Genomic DNA, 5,346 nt, shown 5'->3' with positions numbered 1-5,346 from the left:
GGAGAAAGCTACTTCACAAAGGCACTTCATTCTGTTCTGAAGTAAATGTCTAAAATTGGTCCCCTTAGGTCAAGTAGTTCAGATATAGATGTCGAAGCTGCAGAGGTCTTAGAAGTGGGTAGAATGGCCCCTGCATCTACTTCTCAGAGGAGAAAGATTTTCTTATCTTTGTGTTTAACAACACACGCAGTAGTCTTCTGAGTAAAATCATGAACTTTTCTCTCAGATTCATCAGATTTTTAAAGCAACTTTACAGCCGTCTATCTGTAACCATCTGATCATTTTCTGGGAGCATCCCACTGCTGAAGTGACAAAATTTCAGCTTTTAACTTAATTTATAAGTTACACTTATAATCCTAGGGTTACAAAGTTAACTGCAAAAGCTTAAAAAAATGTTTGAAAGGTTGAAAATGCAGGGTGGGAAATTATTAACATGATGAATCTTATGCAGGAGAGAGAAACATAAACCTTGAGCCTTGAAACTAATTATTTCAGGGAAGCCTAGTCACATTATGGTTAGACAATGCCATAAACCTCCCCACACAGACTTCTGTCAACCTACGGTCTGTTTCCGTTCTTGTGAAAAATCAGGCTTCTGTTGTTTCCCAGCTTGCAGGACAATTAATTTTTCATATCAGCACTGCAACAGCAGCAAGTGTAGTGAGGGGCACCAGATTGAAGACAACCTGGACAGGCCAGACATCTTAGAGTTGCTCATGGCAGAATGCACAATGGCCAAGCCAAGGTTGGCTGAGTAGTTATGCTGTCTATGTCTGCCTGGATCAGACCCTGGAGCATCAGCCTTCTCCAAGAGCAACTTCTGAAGGCAGGAATCACTGGCTACTCATGAACCTAACGGGAGATTCACAGGCATGGTAATGCCACCATCAATACTGTTACAATGCCAGAGTGCTTCTTGGCACCCTTTTGGACTAGGACATATGGTACTTTCCCAAACAATTTCTGAGTACAGGCAGGATTTAGCCTGAGCAAGGCACCATTGCCCATGGAGGTTTGGAGGTGGTCCTCTTGTTCCACTAGCTGAGAGCGCTTTATAGTGCAGGCATGGCCACGCCAGCAGTTCTAAGGAACAGCTGTGACAGCCATAAGCCTGTTCATTTTACTAGTACATATATACAGGTGATAAGCCCAGAACCTGGTAGATTTAAAAAATGGAGCACTTGATGAGAATGAAAAACTGCTAAGCAATACTGGCATTTGGAGGGAGGCCAAGGTAAGAGATACGCACCACAGGAGTAGCATGGAGGTAAAGCAGCTTGTTCATATTAAGGCAAGGTCACCAGCAATCTTGGAAGCCTGTAACCGGAGCAGCGGAGAACAACACGTCATAAGAGAATTAACAAAATTAAAATGAAGGAATGGAATCATTAACATGCAAATTCAGGATTCAAGTGGAGCAAAGAAGCCAAAACAGACAAGACTTTTCTCTTTTCTGTGTCCACACAGGCTGGCACAGGAGAAGGAACAGGAGCTCCAGACACCATTGAGTATTTGCAGTGTCCAAAACAGGAAAGTGCTTCTGACCAGGGAGACATGGGGAGAGCCAGTGCATTCTGATGACGCGAAGCCTTCCTCAGGAGCTCTGCAGGGCAGCTCCAGACTGAAGAGTGCTTTCTCTCTCCTTTACAGCTCTTTCAAACCAGACCCACCTCCATCCAGTAATTTCAGGAAGGGGGGAGGAGATCTATTACTTCATCCTCATGTATGTTGCATCTTTTCTTTGCTGCCTCCTACACTTCATCTGCCACTGCTTTAATCTGCCCACTCTCCCACTTTCACACGGCTTGTTTACAGCTCTGTGTTAAGAAGATAGTCCACCTGCATGCCTCGCTTTGCCGAGGTCGCTTTCCTACATGCCTGCAACTGTTCCTTTTCCCCACAGCAGCTTCAGACATTCTTTTCATTAATCATTTAATCAATCAATCTTTTTCCATGTGTTTGTTATTCTCTTTGAGGGGTTTTGATTTTCCAAGTTACTTTTCTCCTGTGCTTTATTAGACTATAGCATGCTTAGCTCCCTCCAAAGCTCAACATGAGAACTGAATAGGAATGGGGGAGCCTGTAAGCTCTCAGACAGTGCTCTCAAGATAATTAGAAACACATATAGTTAGAAACATGGCACCTTTATTCAATTTATCCAGAAATTACTCAGTAGTTCTGTGTGGCCTGAAGACGCATCAAGAAGTTACCACATGCAGAGTAAGTGCATCTAAAGCACATTTCAGGTACTGAGATTTTTGGTAATAAACCAATGAAGAAATGAGGATGTTGCGCATCCTTAGGTAGACCAATAACAACATTACTACCTTGACAAACTATTCATAGTATTCAGCCTGAGTCTTTTTAGCTGCAGAGAAAGCAAAAATTAACCTGATTTATTCTTGTACTTCCTAAATGAACAAAGAGAACAACTGATCATTATCTTCTTTAATAGCGCCCTTTTACATAATGAAAGACTTCTCATGTTCCACTCTCAGAGTTTAATTTTCTAGAGTAAACATAGCCAGTGCTCTGAAACTTCCTTCATTTCCTAAACCTTATGCTCCCTTTGCTGCCCTCTGAATTCCCTCCAGTGAGTCCATATTTCCAGTCAAGGACAATGCCTGAAAGTAGGTGCAGTATTTCAGCCAGTCTCACCCCTGCCCAGAAGAGAAATGTAATTAATCCTTGCTTTACAAATAATGCTGCTGTTCAGACTTTTTTCTAAATGGCAAATTTCTCTTCGGAACATAACAGAATCACACTGTAACCCAATATCCTTTGCTTTCCAATATCACCCCGAGGGACTTGGTGGGATTCTGCCACCTGGCCAGCTACTCCCTACTTCTATTTAACATTTAATTTCTCATCCACAAGAGCAGCACTTTGTGCCATTCGTTACTTTTCCATAAGGTGTGAGGGAAATACCCAGCTTTTTACTCCACTTAGGAATAGTCCACAGTTTTCATGCCCCTTGCTTTTTGCAGTATCTATTCACTGCATGACTCCTTCCCCAGAAGAAGATGCATACTGTAACAGTCTCTGTTCTGAAGAGCAAATTCCTCCTTGCTGTCATGAAGTTCATTTTTATTGCCAGCCATGGCATATGGGATAAAAGACACACTCAGCCTCCGTGTGCTTGATGCAGAAGGCAAAATCTGAAAAGGAAACAGGAGGAAACTGGAATGCTTGTTACTACAAGACAGAGATAAACATGAGACAGAACAAATGGTTAAAGAAAGCATATATCAGGTGTCCAGGATCTTGTCCAGGAAATTGACATAAAACAGATTATGTGGCATTAAAAATTAAAAAAAAAAATATTAAAAAAACCTGCTTACTTTAAGTTTTACATTGCCTAAACAGTCTGGGAATGGGATGGAAGAAATCTGGCCTTTCATTAAGTCCAGGAGATGAACAACTTTGTTCTGATGAACTCAGGGAAGAAAACTCAAAAGTCAATGGCTTTCAGAGAAAGCCATTCAGGTCAACAGCCTGAGCTCACTTTGGGCACCTGCAAAACCAAAAAAGCCATGGAGCATATGATGTACTTGCTGCCCACCTGGAACATCATGTACAAGGCAAGGCAGTATCAGGTGTGTCTGCCTGCAAACTGCATGACTGTAGTCATGACCCAAGGTAGCAAAAGCAAGGTCTGCATCTACCAAAATATTCACATCATTAGGTACAGTTTTGAATATACTAGGCTGCCTGGTTAAGAGGCTTTATGTCCTCTTGTTGGTGCACCTTCTAGTTATTCTACATTTATTATTTACCATCTCTGTGCTACCTCCTCTTGACAGCATTGCAGGCAGCTTGTCCAAATCTGTCCTGCAATTTCCTACACATTTTCAAAGCCATTCTGAAAGAGAAGAAAGGTAAAGCCAAGGCATTTCATTCAGTCCTAACCTGTTACAGCAAAGTCCTCCAGAAAAGACATATTTTTAATATCTCTACCTGTCATTAAATTTTCTCCCTGAGGTATTCCTCTTTCTGTGCTTGTTCGCAAATACAGCACCACTATGGCAGTGACATCAGCTTAGCTTCCACACCAAATAATCCCACTGAACCCCAGGGTGGAATTCAATCCCATTACAGTCAAAAAAAGGCATGTTCTCTATTGACTCACCTGGGTACAGCATCTCACCAGTGAGACTATACTAGCATGAACAGGTAAGCTATGCACAATATTTTGCAAATACAGAGGTTATTCTAGTTAAGAATTGAGGATATTTTATACATACTTTGGAATAAAAATAACGCATGTGCATGGTGCTATACAATACTCCTTAAATATTGTTAAGGCTATTCAAATGCAGAAAAAAAATCCCAATGTGACACAGAATAATAATTACTTTGATTAATCGGTTATGGTTTTAAAGAGTCAGTGCATTTTACGTAAGCTGCAATGACCTCTTTGAACAGCAGAGGACATTTAGTTACCCCAATTTGTCCCTTGAATGGTATCCAGAGGAGAGAACAGTGGGAACAGTGAGGAGACTCAGCCTGGGGATGGGTGGAGAGAAAGGCCCTTTTGTGCAGCGGCAGAGGCAGAATCCCACACGCTCAATTTCACACACGGACAAAGGAGGAAGGGGAACACTTATCTCTTCTGTTTTTTCTATGGTTTTTTTTTCAAGGTCTGCAGCACAAAATCCCTCCCAGGCAAGTTGTCAGCAAGGAGGAAGCATCCTGCATGCAGAGGCCCAGCCTGGGAGATTAGCGATATCACTTACCGCAAACCCGACACAGCAAGAGAAACTGCTGTGAAAGGACACAGCAGAGGAGAGGTCTGAGAACTGACTGCGTGAGCAAATAGTAAATACAGCTGCTGCTTTAATCATTGCACCAAGTTTCCAGCGATGAGCTGGATTCGCCATGCTACTGAAGCAATATGGGATGCCAGAGGAACTCCACAGTAGTCAGTGGAAAAGCTGGGATGAATTAAAGCTGAAGTAAAACTAGCATGGCAAAGATAAATACAAGCCTAATCCTGTACACCACACTGTATTGCTGCTGCATTGTGACTTCACTTGTTAAGCAAGGCTTATGCACAGCAGCAATGGGGCTTCTCTGCTGAGAGGAATGCAAGCTCCAGGAGGCTGGAGAGACTGCAAGAGACATCGTTGCCTGCAGTGATGGTGGCCCCCAGCTGAGCAGGGACCAACCATGTTGGTTTTTATCCCTGATCCCAGAGGCTTTTGCATTAAAGCTCTGCTGCATAAACAACTGAACAACACTGAGAGCAGGGACTGGAGTCCAAACCTGTCTGCAGCAAACTGCGGTGTCCAGCACCTTCTTGTGTCACTTCTTTCATGCCCCGTATCTCTCAGCATCATAGCACTG

At 42.7% G+C, this 5,346-nt stretch overlaps 1 long non-coding RNA gene across 1 annotated transcript; it reads right to left on the bottom strand.

Annotated features, from left to right (window-relative positions):
* Positions 1–2,128: 2,128 nt before the first annotated feature.
* On the bottom strand, positions 2,129–4,570 carry LOC142054402 (uncharacterized). The gene is made up of 3 exons (XR_012659515.1): positions 4,444–4,570; positions 3,777–3,862; positions 2,129–3,158 (listed from the first exon to the last, which is right to left on the bottom strand). It is a non-coding gene; the product is annotated as an uncharacterized LOC142054402 (long non-coding RNA).
* Between the last annotated feature and the right edge of the window lie 776 nt (positions 4,571–5,346).

This window comes from Phalacrocorax aristotelis, chromosome 3, assembly GCF_949628215.1.
Source record: "Phalacrocorax aristotelis chromosome 3, bGulAri2.1, whole genome shotgun sequence".
Taxonomy (NCBI): Eukaryota; Metazoa; Chordata; class Aves; order Suliformes; family Phalacrocoracidae; genus Phalacrocorax; species Phalacrocorax aristotelis.
This window is presented reverse-complemented; position numbering and strand designations above follow the sequence as displayed.